We start from the raw sequence: 17,546 nt of genomic DNA on the forward strand, positions 1-17,546 counted from the left end.
CAACTTTCCAAGCTGCAAGCTTACTGGGCCTACACCAGCACACACTCCGACTCTGAAGACCAGCAGGAGAGCCTTCCCCCTCGCATGCCCTCAATGGTCTTTCAGCAGGGACCTAATATGCGTAGATGACCCAGCTTATGGGCAGACACAGTGGACCCCCAGATAGGAGCACCTCGAATTATGGAACCCTGGTGTGTGTTTGCATGCAGGTCAGAAGGGGACGCTGGCCCTCACTCCTCACTCTCCCCTACCCCCGAGAGACGAAACGTGCTGGACCTCAGATTCGATGAGGAGACGGTAGAGTGTCCTCACTCATTTTGTTCAGATTTTCCAAGGAATGCATACAAGGGTGTCATCATTGATCCAAGCACAGGCTAGGATGCTGCAGAACACAACCGGGCATGCAGTGGGGGTCTGAAGAGGAGAGATGACCTCGGAGTACTCCAAAACCCTGGGGAATCCACAGCCCTCAGGCCACTCAGAAAGAGCAACAGTCAATCCACTCTTGCAGCCACTGGGACCGTCTGAGGAAAACCTCATATCCAATGGCACATCATAGGGTGGGTGAAAGCCTACCTTCCTGAGTTAGCCAGAGCCACGCATAGCAACATGCCCCCGTGTCATTTTTCCACTTTTCCTTAGCACCTGCAGTCATCAGCCAACGCGTAGGTCTTCTTCTCTTTGCCGACGGCCAGCCTTGTCCAGCAGCTGCACCTGAGAACTGGACATAAATCAGGCAGGCTTCAGAATTGGACCGGTGTACTCAGAGATCATGATTCATGAGAATTTTTACCTGGGCTTGAGCTCAGACCCTGCCTCCCAAGGACGTCTACCTTTACAGAGAACTCAATGTTTGTCTGACAGCACGACTGCAGGAAGTAAGGCATGTACGTTGGCCGGTACGTGAGAGGGAATATTATTGTTTTCACGCATGTGCGCGTGTGTGACTGTTACTGCACACGACGATGCGCTTGCGGGCTTCTTTGTGTGCCTCTGAATCCGCATCTTGGTCTCTGTGTGTCCCTGTGGCCCTCTCCTGAGACCTCGAACCATAAAAGCCAGAGTTTATACACAGCGTCCTGGATTTGGACCCCCCCACTGAATGGAAAAAGACCTCTTCAAGCTTCAACAGACTGAATGTGAACTTTGAAACCCAGGGGGCTTTGAAATAGGCCAAGGACTTCCACTCTTCCACAGCCAAGCCTTCTGGCCAACGCACAAACACCTGACGAGACCTGCTTTCCGACCGTGGGTGTAACATATAGATGGACCCAGAAATCCTGCAACCTAGTAGAATATGTAATGTGCACTTGGGGGCACTCCCATCATTTTTAGGAGCAAGGAAACCTCCTATGGGCGGGCCGACCTGCGACTGGCTACAGGCAAGATGCAGCCCGGCACCTCTCAAGGGGCTAACGAAATTCGGCCCAACTGCCAAATGTTGCCAACTATGACAAATCACTTTGCGAGGACCCATGGGAATGCCCACCACAGGAATTGGTGGGCTTCAGTAACCAAGACTCACGTTCAAACCCCACTGTGGAAACTAGGCTAGCTTCCCAGGCACGTGTTGCCAGCATCCAGACACCAGGTTTGGCGGCCCTGAACCCGGAGGAAACACTCAAATTCTTAACAGTGTTGTCCTACGTGCCCTCCTCCAGCTCACCGGGTAAGTCGAACCTACTGGAAGCCACAGACATCATTCAAACACGGGTTCACTGTATACCAGGGATGGCAGACCGCAAACACGACTGCTTTGATGACACTGACCATACGCCATGCATCCTGGCACTTCTTCACTGACAGAGTGACACTACCGAGAACCTCCCAGAGATCAAAGGCACTCTCCCTGAGGACCACAGACCGATTTCCAATGGAAGAACTCTGCTTCGCGAGGGGACCTGCAAGCTTCAAAGGGCACAGTGGCTGTCCACGGCAGCGCACCTGGCATCGGAACACTGAACACATCTCTGCTCCGCCAATGGACTGCTCCAGATAAACCACTAGCTATCCAAAACTCCTGCGTGCCACAATGGCTGGCCGCATCATGCCCTCTCGGAGAAACACTTTCGCTTTGCACATTCCCAAACAAGGAAACAAAGTGGTCAAAGGGCATGTTCGCATAACCCAAATACCCCCAAGGTGAGCGGCAGAGACGCTTCAACATGTCTAACTTCTCGGCGTCCCGCAAGACACCCTTTGCGCGACATTCCTCCGGCAACGGGATCACAGCTCTACGCAGGTTAAGTACGTAAACACATCCTCATGTACTGCCAATGCCATCCCCTTCGTGGGCAGCTGATGCCAGCACATCACGAACAGGACGCATTCTTGGGAAGACGTGGCCAGCTCCTGCAACCCAATCATGACAGCCCATCCCACGACATCACACAGGACATGTCCTCATGATGCCTTGCCATCTTCTGCAGGCCAGCAGCCACCACGCAGGCTTCAATGCAGCACTCGGTCCTAACCCCACTCCACGATGACCCACTTAGTGCCAAAACTCTGTCGGGATCTGCAGTGGAGTAGCCGACATGGGCAATACCTAGCCCTAATCCATCAGCTCCCTTCCGTTGAAGACCAACCGCAGCCCACACCCACCCACTGCTCCATCCCCACCGGGCACTAAAGAACTTCAGCACGCCAAAACAAATGACAGGGAGGGACACTGGCCTGGCCTGAGGCTCCAGACTCCAACCAGGGATGCTTCCTCATTTTGGCTTCCAGAAATAGCCCCCGAAGCTGCATGCACAAACGTGATCCTGGCCAAAGCAGACCTTTCCAAGCTGCAAGCTTACTGGGCCTACACCAGCACGCACTCCGACTCTGAAGACCAGCAGGAGAGCCTTCCCCCTCGCATGCCCTCAACGGTCTTTCAGCAGGGACCTAATATGCGTAGATGACCCAGCTTATGGGCAGACACAGTGGACACCCAGATAGGAGCACCTCGAATTCTGGAACCCTGGTGTGTGTTTGCATGCAGGTCAGAAGGGGACGCTGGCCCTCACTCCTCACTCTCCCCTAACCCCGAGAGACGAAACGTGCTGGACCTCAGATTCGATGAGGAGACGGTAGAGTGTTCTCACTCATTTTGTTCAGATTTTCCAAGGAATGCATACAAGGGTGTCACCATCGATCCAAGCACAGGCTGGGACGCTGCAGAACACAACCGGGCATGCCGTGGGGGTCTGAAGAGGAGAGATGACCTCGGAGTAATCCAAAACCCTGGGGAATCCACAGCCCTCAGGTCACTCAGAAAGAGCAACAGTCAGTCCACTCTTGCAGCCACTGGGACGGTCTGAGGAAAACCTCATATCCAATGGCACATCTTAGGGTGGGTGAAAGCCTACCTTCCTGAGTTAGCCAGAGCCACGCATAGAAACAGGCCCCTGTGTCATTTTTCCACTTTTCCTTAGCACCTGCAGTCATCAGCCAACGCGTAGGTCTTCTTGTCTTTGCCGACGGCCAGCCTTGTCCAGCAGCTGCACCTGAGAACTGGAGATAAATCAGGCAGGCTTCAGAATTGGACCGGGGTACTCAGAGATCATGATTCATGAGAATTTTTACCTGGGCTTCAGCTCGGAATCTGCCTCCCAAAGACGTCTACATTTATAGAGAACTCAATGTTTGTCTGACAGCACGACTGCAGGAATTAAGGCATGTACGTTGGCCGGTACGTGAGAGGGTATATTTTTGTTTTCACGCATGTGCGCGGGTGTGATTGTTACTGCACATGAGGACGCGCTTGTGGGCGTCTTTGTGTGCCTCTGAATCCGCATCTTGCTCTCTGTGTGTTCCTGTGGCCCTCTCCTGAGACCTCGAACCATAAAAGCCAGAGTTTATACACAGCGTCCTGGATTTGGACCCCCCGACTGAATGGAGAAAGACGTCTTCAAGCTTCAACAGACTGAATGTGAACTTTGAAACCCAGGGCGTTTTGACATAGGCCACGGACTTCCACTCTTCCACAGCCAAGCCTTCTGACCAACGCACAAACACCTGACGAGACCTGCTTTCCGACCGTGGGTGTAACATAAAGATGGACCCAGAAATCCAGCAACCTAGTAGAATATGTAATGTGCACTTGGGGCCACTCCCATCATTTTTAGGAGCAAGGAAACCTCCTATGGGCGGGCCGACCTGCGACTGGCTACAGGCAAGATGCAGCCCGGCACCTCTCAAGGGGCTAACGAAATTCGGCCCAACTGCCAATTGTTGCCAACTATGACAAATCACTTTGCGAGGACCCAGGGGAATGCCCACCACAGGAAGTGGTGGGCTTCAGTAACCAAGACCCACGTTCAAACCCCACTGCGGAAACTAGGCTAGCTTCCCAGGCACGTGTTGCCAGCATCCAGACACCAGGTTTGGCGGCCCTGAACCCGGAGGAAACACTCAAATTCTTGACAGTGTTGTCCTACGTGCCCTCCTCCTGCCCACCGGGTAAGCCGAACCTACTGGAAGCCATAGACATCATTCAAACACGGGGTCACTGTATACCAGGTATGGCAGACTGCAAACACGACTGCTTTGATGACACTGACCAAACCCCATGCATCCTGGCACTTCTTCACTGACAGAGTGACACTACCGAGAACCTCCCAGAGATCAAAGGCACTCTCCCCGAGGACCACAGACCGATTTCCAATGGAAGAACTCTGCTTCGCGAGGGGACCTGCAAGCTTCAAAGGGCACAGTGGCTGTCCACGGCAGCGCACCTGGCATCGGAACACTAAACGCATCTCTGCTCCGCCAACGCACTGCTCCAGATAAACCACTAGCTATCCAAAACTCCTGCGTGCCACAAGGGCTGGCCGCATCATGCCCTCTCGGAGAAACACTTTCGCTTTGCACATTCCCAAACAAGGAAACAAAGTGGCCAAAGGGCATGTTCGCATAACCCAAATACCCCCAAGGTGAGCGGCACAGACGCTTCAACATGTCTAACGTCTCGGCGTGCCGCAAGACACCCTTTGGGCGACATTCCTCCTGCAACGGGATCACAGCTCTACTCAGGTTAAGTACGTAACCGCATCCTCATGTACTGCCAAAGCCATCCCCTTCGTGGGCAGCTGATGCCAGCACATCACGAACAGGACGCATTCTTGGGAAGACGTGGCCAGCTCCTGCAACCCAATCATGACAGCCCATCCCACGACATCACACAGGACATGTCCTCATGATGCCTTGCCATCTTCTGCAGGCCAGCAGCCACCACGCAGGCTTCAATGCAGCACTCGGTCCTAACCCCACTCCACGATGACCCACTTAGTGCCAAAACTCTGTCGGGATCTGCAGTGGAGTAGCCGACATGGGCAATACCTAGCCCTAATCCATCAGCTCCCTTCCGTTGAAGACCAACCCCAGCCCACACCCACCCACTGCTCCATCCCCACCGGGCACTAAAGAACTTCAACGCGCCAAAACAAATGACAGGGAGGGACACAGGCCTGGCCTGAGGCTCCAGGCTCCAACCAGGGACGCTTCCTCATTTTGGCTTCCAGAAATAGCCCCCGAAGCTGCATGCACAAATGTGATCCTGGCCAAAGCACACCTTTCCAAGCTGCAAGCTTACTGGGCCTACACCAGCACACACTCCGACTCTGAAGACCAGCAGGAGAGCCTTCCCTCTCGCATGCCCTCAACGGTCTTTCAGCAGGGACCTAACATGCGTAGATGACCCAGCTTATGGGCAGACACAGTGGACACCCAGATAGGAGCACCTCGAATTCTGGAACCCTGGTGTGTGTTTGCATGCAGGTCAGAAGGGGACCTACATGCCTACAGGCCCTCCTCCTGCCCACTGGGTAAGTCGAACCTACTGGAAGCCACAGACATCATTCAAACACGGGGTCACTGTATACCAGGGATGGCAGACCGCAAACACGACTGCTTTGATGACACTGACCATACGCCATGCATCCTGGCACTTCTTCACTGACAGAGTGACACTACCGAGAACCTCCCAGAGATCAAAGGCACTCTCCCCGAGGACCACAGACCGATTTCCAATGGAAGAACTCTGCTTCGCGAGGGGACCTGCAAGCTTCAAAGGGCACAGTGGCTGTCCACAGCAGCGCACCTGGCATCAGAACACTGAACGCATCTCTGCTCCGCCAACGGACTGCTCCAGATAAACCACTAGCTGTCCAAACCTCCTGCGTGCCACAAGGGCTGGCCGCATCATGCCCTCTCGGAGAAACACTTTCGCTTTGAACATTCCCATACAAGGAAACAAAGTGGCCAAAGGGCATGTTCGCATAACCCAAATACCCCCAAGGTGAGCGGCACAGACGCTTCAACATGTCCAACTTCTCGGCGTCCCACAAGACACCCTTTGGGCGACATTCCTCCGGCATCGGGATCACAACTCTACGCAGGTTAAGTACGTAACCGCATACTCATGTACTGCCAAAGCCATCCCCTTCGTGGGCAGCTGATGCCAGCACATCACGAACAGGACGCATTCTTGGGAAGACGTGGCCAGCTCCTGCAACCCAATCATGACAGCCCATCCCACGACATCACACAGGACATGTCCTCATGATGCCTTGCCATCTTCTGCAGGCCAGCAGCCACCACGCAGGCTTCAATGCAGCACTCGGTCCTAACCCCACTCCACGATGACCCACTTAGTGCCAAAACTCTGTCGGGATCTGCAGTGGAGTAGCCGACATGGGCAATACCTAGCCCTAATCCATCAGCTCCCTTCCGTTGAAGACCAACCGCAGCCCACACCCACCCACTGCTCCATTCCCACCGGGCACTAAAGAATTTCAGCGCGCCAAAACAAATGACAGGGAGGGACACTGGCCTGGCCTGAGGCTCCAGACTCCAACCAGGGATGCTTCCTCATTTTGGCTTCCAGAAATAGCCCCCGAAGCTGCATGCACAAACGTGATCCTGGCCAAAGCAGACCTTTCCAAGCTGCAAGCTTACTGGGCCTACACCAGCACGCACTCCGACTCTGAAGACCAGCAGGAGAGCCTTCCCCCTCGCATGCCCTCAACGGTCTTTCAGCAGGGACCTAATATGCGTAGATGACCCAGCTTATGGGCAGACACAGTGGACCCCCAGATAGGAGCACCTCGAATTCTGGAACCCTGGTGTGTGTTTGCATGCAGGTCAGAAGGGGACGCTGGCCCTCACTCCTCACTCTCCCCTACCCCCGAGAGACGAAACGTGCTGGACCTCAGATTCGATGAGGAGACGGTAGAGTGTTCTCACTCATTTTGTTCAGATTTTCCAAGGAATGCATACAAGGGTGTCACCATCGATCCAAGCACAGGCTGGGACGCTGCAGAACACAACCGGGCATGCCGTGGGGGTCTGAAGAGGAGAGATGACCTCGGAGTACTCCAAAACCCTGGGGAATCCACAGCCCTCAGGTCACTCAGAAAGAGCAACAGTCAGTCCACTCTTGCAGCCACTGGGACGGTCTGAGGAAAACCTCATATCCAATGGCACATCTTAGGGTGGGTGAAAGCCTACCTTCCTGAGTTAGCCAGAGCCACGCATAGAAACAGGCCCCCGTGTCATTTTTCCACTTTTCCTTAGCACCTGCAGTCATCAGCCAACGCGTAGGTCTTCTTGTCTTTGCCGACGGCCAGCCTTGTCCAGCAGCTGCACCTGAGAACTGGAGATAAATCAGGCAGGCTTCAGAATTGGACCGGGGTACTCAGAGATCATGATTCATGAGAATTTTTACCTGGGCTTCAGCTCGGAATCTGCCTCCCAAAGACGTCTACATTTATAGAGAACTCAATGTTTGTCTGACAGCACGACTGCAGGAATTAAGGCATGTACATTGGCCGGTACGTGAGAGGGTATATTTTTGTTTTCACGCATGTGCGCGGGTGTGATTGTTACTGCACATGAGGACGCGCTTGTGGGCGTCTTTGTGTGCCTCTGAATCCGCATCTTGCTCTCTGTGTGTTCCTGTGGCCCTCTCCTGAGACCTCGAACCATAAAAGCCAGAGTTTATACACAGCGTCCTGGATTTGGACCCCCCGACTGAATGGAGAAAGACCTCTTCAAGCTTCAACAGACTGAATGTGAACTTTGAAACCCAGGGCGTTTTGACATAGGCCACGGACTTCCACTCTTCCACAGCCAAGCCTTCTGACCAACGCACAAACACCTGACGAGACCTGCTTTCCGACCGTGGGTGTAACATAAAGATGGACCCAGAAATCCTGCAACCTAGTAGAATATGTAATGTGCACTTGGGGCCACTCCCATCATTTTTAGGAGCAAGGAAACCTCCTATGGGCGGGCCGACCTGCGACTGGCTACAGGCAAGATGCAGCCCGTCACCTCTCAAGGGGCTAACGAAATTCGGCCCAACTGCCAATTGTTGCCAACTATGACAAATCACTTTGCGAGGACCCAGGGGAATGCCCACCACAGGAAGTGGTGGGCTTCAGTAACCAAGACCCACGTTCAAACCCCACTGCGCAAACTAGGCTAGCTTCCCAGGCACGTGTTGCCAGCATCCAGACACCAGGTTTGGCGGCCCTGAACCCGGAGGAAACACTCAAATTCTTGACAGTGTTGTCCTACGTGCCCTCCTCCTGCCCACCGGGTAAGTCGAACCTACTGGAAGCCATAGACATCATTCAAACACGGGGTCACTGTATACCAGGTATGGCAGACTGCAAACACGACTGCTTTGATGACACTGACCATACCCCATGCATCCTGGCACTTCTTCACTGACAGAGTGACACTACCGAGAACCTCCCAGAGATCAAAGGCACTCTCCCCGAGGACCACAGACCGATTTCCAATGGAAGAACTCTGCTTCGCGAGGGGACCTGCAAGCTTCAAAGGGCACAGTGGCTGTCCACGGCAGCGCACCTGGCATCGGAACACTAAACGCATCTCTGCTCCGCCAATGCACTGCTCCAGATAAACCACTAGCTATCCAAAACTCCTGCGTGCCACAAGGGCTGGCCGCATCATGCCCTCTCGGAGAAACACTTTCGCTTTGCACATTCCCAAACAAGGAAACAAAGTGGCCAAAGGGCATGTTCGCATAACCCAAATACCCCCAAGGTGAGCGGCACAGACGCTTCAACATGTCTAACGTCTCGGCGTGCCGCAAGACACCCTTTGGGCGACATTCCTCCTGCAACGGGATCACAGCTCTACTCAGGTTAAGTACGTAACCGCATCCTCATGTACTGCCAAAGCCATCCCCTTTGTGGGCAGCTGATGCCAGCACATCACGAACAGGACGCATTCTTGGGAAGACGTGGCCAGCTCCTGCAACCCAATCATGACAGCCCATCCCACGACATCACACAGGACATGTCCTCATGATGCCTTGCCATCTTCTGCAGGCCAGCAGCCACCACGCAGGCTTCAATGTAGCACTCGGTCCTAACCCCACTCCACGATGACCCACTTAGTGCCAAAACTCTGTCAGGAGCTGCAGTGGAGTAGCCGACATGGGCAATACCTAGCCCTAATCCATCAGCTCCCTTCCGTTGAAGACCAACCCCAGCCCACACCCACCCACTGCTCCATCCCCACCGGGCACTAAAGAACTTCAACGCGCCAAAACAAATGACAGAGAGGGACACCTGCCTGGCCTGAGGCTCCAGGCTCCAACCAGGGATGCTTCCTCATTTTGGCTTCCAGAAATAGCCCCCGAAGCTGCATGCACAAACGTGATCCTGGCCAAAGCACACCTTTCCAACCTGCAAGCTTACTGGGCCTACACCAGCACACACTCCGACTCTGAAGACCAGCAGGAGAGCCTTCCCCCTCGCATGCCCTCAATGGTCTTTCAGCAGGGACCTAATATGCGTAGATGACCCAGCTTATGGGCAGACACAGTGGACCCCCAGAGAGGAGCACCTCGAATTCTGGAACCCTGGTGTGTGTTTGCATGCAGGTCAGAAGGGGACGCTGGCCCTCACTCCTCACTCTCCCCTACCCCAGAGAGACGAAACGTGCTGGACCTCAGATTCGATGAGGAGATGGTAGAGTGTTCTCACTCATTTTGTTCAGATTTTCCAAGGAATGCATACAAGGGTGTCATCATTGATCCAAGCACAGGCTAGGACGCTACAGAACACAACCGGGCATGCAGTGGGGGTCTGAAGAGGAGAGATGACCTCGGAGTACTCCAAAACCCTGGGGAATCCACAGCCCTCAGGCCACTCAGAAAGAGCAACAGTCAATCCACTCTTGCAGCCACTGGGACCGTCTGAGGAAAACCTCATATCCAATGGCACATCATCGGGTGGGTGAAAGCCTACCTTCCTGAGTTAGCCAGAGCCACGCGTAGCAACATGCCCCCGTGTCATTTTTCCACTTTTCCTTAGCACCTGCAGTCATCAGCCAACGCGTAGATCTTCTTCTCTTTGCCGACGGCCAGCCTTGTCCAGCAGCTGCACCTGAGAACTGGACATAAATCAGGCAGGCTTCAGAATTGGACCGGTGTACTCAGAGATCATGATTCATGAGAATTTTTACCTGGGCTTGAGCTCAGACCCTGCCTCCCAAGGACGTCTACCTTTACAGAGAACTCAATGTTTGTCTGACAGCACGACTGCAGGAAGTAAGGCATGTACGTTGGCCGGTACGTGAGAGGGAATATTTTTGTTTTCACGCATGTGCGCGTGTGTGACTGTTACTGCACACGACGACGCGCTTGCGGGCTTCTTTGTGTGCCTCTGAATCCGCATCTTGGTCTCTGTGTGTCCCTGTGGCCCTCTCCTGAGACCTCGAACCATAAAAGCCAGAGTTTATACACAGCGTCCTGGATTTGGACACCCCCACTGAATGGAAAAAGACCTCTTCAAGCTTCAACAGACTGAATGTGAACTTTGAAACCCAGGGGGCTTTGAAATAGGCCAAGGACTTCCACTCTTCCACAGCCAAGCCTTCTGGCCAACGCACAAACACCTGACGAGACCTGCTTTCCGACCGTGGGTGTAACATATAGATGGACCCAGAAATCCTGCAACCTAGTAGAATATGTAATGTGCACTTGGGGGCACTCCCATCATTTTTAGGAGCAAGGAAACCTCCTATGGGCGGGCCGACCTGCGACTGGCTACAGGCAAGATGCAGCCCGGCACCTCTCAAGGGGCTAACGAAATTCGGCCCAACTGCCAAATGTTGCCAACTATGACAAATCACTTTGCGAGGACCCATGGGAATGCCCACCACAGGAATTGGTGGGCTTCAGTAACCAAGACTCACGTTCAAACCCCACTGTGGAAACTAGGCTAGCTTCCCAGGCACGTGTTGCCAGCATCCAGCCACCAGGTTTGGCGGCCCTGAACCCGGAGGAAACACTCAAATTCTTAACAGTGTTGTCCTACGTGCCCTCCTCCAGCTCACTGGGTAAGTCGAACCTACTGGAAGCCACAGACATCATTCAAACACTGGTTCACTGTATACCAGGGATGGCAGACCGCTAACACGACTGCTTTGATGACACTGACCATACGCCATGCATCCTGGCACTTCTTCACTGACAGAGTGACACTACCGAGAACCTCCCAGAGATCAAAGGCACTCTCCCTGAGGACCACAGACCGATTTCCAATGGAAGAATTCTGCTTCGCGAGGGGACCTGCAAGCTTCAAAGGGCACAGTGGCTGTCCACGGCAGCGCACCTGGCATCGGAACACTGAACGCATCTCTGCTCCGCCAACGGACTGCTCCAGATAAACCACTAGCTATCCAAAACTCCTGCGTGCCACAATGGCTGGCCGCATCATGCCCTCTCGGAGAAACACTTTCGCTTTGCACATTCCCAAACAAGGAAACAAAGTGGTCAAAGGGCATGTTCGCATAACCCAAATACCCCCAAGGTGAGCGGCAGAGACGGTTCAACATGTCTAACTTCTCGGCGTCCCGCAAGACACCCTTTGCGCGACATTCCTCCGGCAACGGGATCACAGCTCTACGCAGGTTAAGTACGTAAACACATCCTCATGTACTGCCAATGCCATCCCCTTCGTGGGCAGCTGATGCCAGCACATCACGAACAGGACGCATTCTTGGGAAGACGTGGCCAGCTCCTGCAACCCAATCATGACAGCCCATCCCACGACATCACACAGGACATGTCCTCATGATGCCTTGCCATCTTCTGCAGGCCAGCAGCCACCACGCAGGCTTCAATGCAGCACTCGGTCCTAACCCCACTCCACGATGACCCACTTAGTGCCAAAACTCTGTCGGGATCTGCAGTGGAGTAGCCGACATGGGCAATACCTAGCCCTAATCCATCAGCTCCCTTCCGTTGAAGACCAACTGCAGCCCACACCCACCCACTGCTCCATCCCCACCGGGCACTAAAGAACTTCAGTGCGCCAAAACAAATGACAGGGAGGGACACTGGCCTGGCCTGAGGCTCCAGACTCCAACCAGGGATGCTTCCTCATTTTGGCTTCCAGAAATAGCCCCCGAAGCTGCATGCACAAACGTGATCCTGGCCAAAGCAGACCTTTCCAAGCTGCAAGCTTACTGGGCCTACACCAGCACGCACTCCGACTCTGAAGACCAGCAGGAGAGCCTTCCCCCTCGCATGCCCTCAACGGTCTTTCAGCAGGGACCTAATATGCGTAGATGACCCAGCTTATGGGCAGACACAGTGGACCCCCAGATAGGAGCACCTCGAATTCTGGAACCCTGGTGTGTGTTTGCATGCAGGTCAGAAGGGGACGCTGGCCCTCACTCCTCACTCTCCCCTACCCCCGAGAGACGAAACGTGCTGGACCTCAGATTCGATGAGGAGACGGTAGAGTGTTCTCACTCATTTTGTTCAGATTTTCCAAGGAATGCATACAAGGGTGTCACCATCGATCCAAGCACAGGCTGGGACGCTGCAGAACACAACCGGGCATGCCGTGGGGGTCTGAAGAGGAGAGATGACCTCGGAGTAATCCAAAACCCTGGGGAATCCACAGCCCTCAGGTCACTCAGAAAGAGCAACAGTCAGTCCACTCTTGCAGCCACTGGGACGGTCTGAGGAAAACCTCATATCCAATGGCACATCTTAGGGTGGGTGAAAGCCTACCTTCCTGAGTTAGCCAGAGCCACGCATAGAAACAGGCCCCTGTGTCATTTTTCCACTTTTCCTTAGCACCTGCAGTCATCAGCCAACGCGTAGGTCTTCTTGTCTTTGCCGACGGCCAGCCTTGTCCAGCAGCTGCACCTGAGAACTGGAGATAAATCAGGCAGGCTTCAGAATTGGACCGGGGTACTCAGAGATCATGATTCATGAGAATTTTTACCTGGGCTTCAGCTCGGAATCTGCCTCCCAAAGACGTCTACATTTATAGAGAACTCAATGTTTGTCTGACAGCACGACTGCAGGAATTAAGGCATGTACGTTGGCCGGTACGTGAGAGGGTATATTTTTGTTTTCACGCATGTGCGCGGGTGTGATTGTTACTGCACATGAGGACGCGCTTGTGGGCATCTTTGTGTGCCTCTGAATCCGCATCTTGCTCTCTGTGTGTTCCTGTGGCCCTCTCCTGAGACCTCGAACCATAAAAGCCAGAGTTTATACACAGCGTCCTGGATTTGGACCCCCCGACTGAATGGAGAAAGACCTCTTCAAGCTTCAACAGACTGAATGTGAACTTTGAAACCCAGGGCGTTTTGACATAGGCCACGGACTTCCACTCTTCCACAGCCAAGCCTTCTGACCAACGCACAAACACCTGACGAGACCTGCTTTCCGACCGTGGGTGTAACATAAAGATGGACCCAGAAATCCTGCAACCTAGTAGAATATGTAATGTGCACTTGGGGCCACTCCCATCATTTTTAGGAGCAAGGAAACCTCCTATGGGCGGGCCGACCTGCGACTGGCTACAGGGAAGATGCAGGCCGGCACCTCTCAAGGGGCTAACGAAATTCGGCCCAACTGCCAATTGTTGCCAACTATGACAAATCACTTTGCGAGGACCCAGGGGAATGCCCACCACAGGAAGTGGTGGGCTTCAGTAACCAAGACCCACGTTCAAACCCCACTGTGGAAACTAGGCTAGCTTCCCAGGCACGTGTTGCCAGCATCCAGACACCAGGTTTGCCGGCCCTGAACCCGGAGGAAACACTCAAATTCTTGACAGTGTTGTCCTACGTGCCCTCCTCCTGCCCACCGGGTAAGTCGAACCTACTGGAAGCCATAGACATCATTCAAACACGGGGTCACTGTATACCAGGTATGGCAGACTGCAAACACGACTGCTTTGATGACACTGACCATACCCCATGCATCCTGGCACTTCTTCACTGACAGAGTGACACTACCGAGAACCTCCCAGAGATCAAAGGCACTCTCCCCGAGGACCACAGACCGATTTCCAATGGAAGAACTCTGCTTCGCGAGGGGACCTGCAAGCTTCAAAGGGCACAGTGGCTGTCCACGGCAGTGCACCTGGCATCGGAACACTAAACGCATCTCTGCTCCGCCAACGCACTGCTCCAGATAAACCACTAGCTATCCAAAACTCCTCCATGCCACAAGGGCTGGCCGCATCATGCCCTCTCGGAGAAACACTTTCGCTTTGCACATTCCAAAACAAGGAAACAAAGTGGCCAAAGGGCATGTTCGCATAACCCAAATACCCCCAAGTTGAGCGGCACAGACGCTTCAACATGTCCAACTTCTCGGCGTCCCGCAAGACACCCTTTGGGCGACATTCCTCCGGCAACGGGATCACAACTCTACGCAGGTTAAGTACGTAACCGCATCCTCATGTACTGCCAAAGCCATCCCCTTCGTGGGCAGCTGATGCCAGCACATCACGAACAGGACGCATTCTTGGGAAGACGTGGCCAGCTCCTGCAACCCAATCATGACAGCCCATCCCACGACATCACACAGGACATGTCCTCATGATGCCTTGCCATCTTCTGCAGGCCAGCAGCCACCACGCAGGCTTCAATGCAGCACTCGGTCCTAACCCCACTCCACGATGACCCACTTAGTGCCAAAACTCTGTCGGGATCTGCAGTGGAGTAGCCGACATGGGCAATACCTAGCCCTAATCCATCAGCTCCCTTCCGTTGAAGACCAACCGCAGCCCACACCCACCCACTGCTCCATCCCCACCGGGCACTAAAGAACTTCAGCGCGCCAAAACAAATGACAGGGAGGGACACTGGCCTGGCCTGAGGCTCCAGACTCCAACCAGGGATGCTTCCTCATTATGGCTTCCAGAAATAGCCCCCGAAGCTGCATGGACAAACGTGATCCTGGCCAAAGCACACCTTTCCAAGCTGCAAGCTTACTGGGACTACACCAGCACGCACTCCGACTCTGTAGACCAGCAGGAGAGCCTTCCCCCTCGCATGCCCTCAACGGTCTTTCAGCAGGGACCTAATATGCGTAGATGACCCAGCTTATGGGCAGACACATTGGACCCCCAGATAGGAGCACCTCGAATTCTGGAACCCTGGTGTGTGTTTGCATGCAGGTCAGAAGGGGACGCTGGCCCTCACTCCTCACTCTCCCCTACCCCCGAGAGACGAAACGTGCTGGACCTCAGATTCGATGAGGAGACGGTAGAGTGTTCTCACTCATTTTGTTCAGATTTTCCAAGGAATGCATACAAGGGTGTCACTATCGATCCAAGCACAGGCTGGGACGCTGCAGAACACAACCGGGCATGCCGTGGGGGTGTGAAGAGGAGAGATGACCTCGGAATACTCCAAAACGCTGGGGAATCCACAGCCCTCAGGCCACTCAGAAAGAGCAACAGTCAATCCACTCTTGCAGCCATTTGGACCATCTGAGGAAAACCTCATATCCAATGGCACATCATAGGGTGCGTGAAAGCCTACCTTACTGAGTTCTGACCAACGCACAAACACCTGACGAGACCTGCTTTCCAACCGTGGGTGTAACATATAGATGGACCCAAAAATCCTGCAACCTAGTAGAATATGTAATGTGCACTTGGGGGCACTCCCATCATTTTTAGGAGCAAGGAAACCTCCTATGGGCGGGCCGACCTGCGACTGGCTACAGGCAAGATGCAGCCCGGCACCTCTCAAGGGGCTAACGAAATTCAGCCCAACTGCCAATTGATGCCAACTATGCCAAATCACTTTGCGAGGACCCATGGGAATGCCCACCACAGAAAGTGGTGGGCTTCAGTAACCAAGACCCACGTTCAAACCCCACTGCGCAAACTAGGCTAGCTTCCCAGGCATGTGTTGCCAGCATCCAGCCACCAGGTTTGGCGGCCGTGAACCCGGAGGAAACACTCAAATTCTTGACAGTGTTGTCCTACGTGCCCTCCTCCTGCCCACCGGGTAAGTCGAACCTACTGGAAGCCACAGGCATCATTCAAGCACGGGGTCACTGTATACCAGGGATGGTAGACCGCAAACACGACTGCTTTGATGACACTGACCATACCCCATGCATCCTGGCACTTCTTCACTGACAGAGTGACACTACCGAGAACCTCCCAGAGATCAAAGGCACTCTCCCCGAGGACCACAGACCGATTTCCAATGGAAGAACTCTGCTTCGCGAGGGGACCTGCAAGCTTCAAAGGGCACAGTGGCTGTCCACGGCAGTGCACCTGGCATCGGAACACTGAACGCATCTCTGCTCCACCAACGGACTGCTCCAGATAAACCACTAGCTATCCAAAACTCCTGCGTGCCACAAGGGCTGGCCGCATCATGCCCTCTCGGAGAAACACTTTCGCTTTGCACATTCCCAAACAAGGAAACAAAGTGGCCAAAGGGCATGTTCGCATAACCCAAATACCCCCAAGGTGAGCGGCACAGACGCTTCAACATGTCCAACTTCTCGGCGTCCCGCAAGACACCCTTTGGGCGACATTCCTCCGGCAACGGGATCACAACTCTACGCAGGTTAAGTACGTAACCGCATCCTCATGTACTGCCAAAGCCATCCCCTTCGTGGGCAGCTGATGCCAGCACATCACGAACAGGACGCATTCTTGGGAAGACGTGGCCAGCTCCTGCAACCCAATCATGACAGCCCATCCCACGACATCACACCGGACATGTCCTCATGATGCCTTGCCATCTTCTGCAGGCCAGCAGCCACCACGCAGGCTTCAATGCAGCACTCGGTCCTAACCCCACTCCACGATGACCCACTTAGTGCCAAAACTCTGTCGGGATCTGCAGTGGAGTAGCCGACATGGGCAATACCTAGCCCTAATCCATCAGCTCCCTTCCGTTGAAGACCAACCGCAGCCCACACCCACCCACTGCTCCATCCCCACCGGGCACTAAAGAACTTCAGCGCGCCAAAACAAATGACAGGGAGGGACACAGGCCTGGCCTGAGGCTCCAGACTCCAACCAGGGATGCTTCCTCATTTTGGCTTCCAGAAATAGCCCCCGAAGCTGCATGGACAAACGTGATCCTGGCCAAAGCACACCTTTCCAAGCTGCAAGCTTACTGGGCCTACACCGGCACGCACTCCGACTCTCAAGAGCAGCAGGAGAGACTTCCCCTTCGCATGCCCTCAACGGTCTTTCAGCAGGGACCTAATGTGCGTAGATGACCCAGCTTAT

At 54.1% G+C, this 17,546-nt stretch overlaps 6 non-coding genes across 6 annotated transcripts; all 6 read right to left on the reverse strand.

Moving 5' to 3' along the window:
• Window positions 1-272: 272 nt before the first annotated feature.
• Window positions 273-365, reverse strand: LOC132489495 (small nucleolar RNA SNORD116). The gene has a single exon (XR_009531905.1). It is a non-coding gene; the product is annotated as a small nucleolar RNA SNORD116 (small nucleolar RNA).
• Window positions 366-3,049: 2,684 nt separating this feature from the next.
• LOC132489451 (small nucleolar RNA SNORD116) lies at window positions 3,050-3,142 on the reverse strand. The gene has a single exon (XR_009531863.1). It is a non-coding gene; the product is annotated as a small nucleolar RNA SNORD116 (small nucleolar RNA).
• Window positions 3,143-7,190: 4,048 nt separating this feature from the next.
• Window positions 7,191-7,283, reverse strand: LOC132489452 (small nucleolar RNA SNORD116). The gene has a single exon (XR_009531864.1). It is a non-coding gene; the product is annotated as a small nucleolar RNA SNORD116 (small nucleolar RNA).
• A 2,684-nt stretch (window positions 7,284-9,967) lies between these two features.
• On the reverse strand, window positions 9,968-10,060 carry LOC132489482 (small nucleolar RNA SNORD116). Its single transcript, XR_009531892.1, has one exon. It is a non-coding gene; the product is annotated as a small nucleolar RNA SNORD116 (small nucleolar RNA).
• A 2,684-nt stretch (window positions 10,061-12,744) lies between these two features.
• LOC132489453 (small nucleolar RNA SNORD116) lies at window positions 12,745-12,837 on the reverse strand. Its single transcript, XR_009531865.1, has one exon. It is a non-coding gene; the product is annotated as a small nucleolar RNA SNORD116 (small nucleolar RNA).
• A 2,684-nt stretch (window positions 12,838-15,521) lies between these two features.
• On the reverse strand, window positions 15,522-15,614 carry LOC132489510 (small nucleolar RNA SNORD116). The gene has a single exon (XR_009531920.1). It is a non-coding gene; the product is annotated as a small nucleolar RNA SNORD116 (small nucleolar RNA).
• Window positions 15,615-17,546: the final 1,932 nt, after the last annotated feature.

Source organism: Mesoplodon densirostris, chromosome 4, assembly GCF_025265405.1.
Source record: "Mesoplodon densirostris isolate mMesDen1 chromosome 4, mMesDen1 primary haplotype, whole genome shotgun sequence".
Taxonomy (NCBI): domain Eukaryota; kingdom Metazoa; phylum Chordata; class Mammalia; order Artiodactyla; family Ziphiidae; genus Mesoplodon; species Mesoplodon densirostris.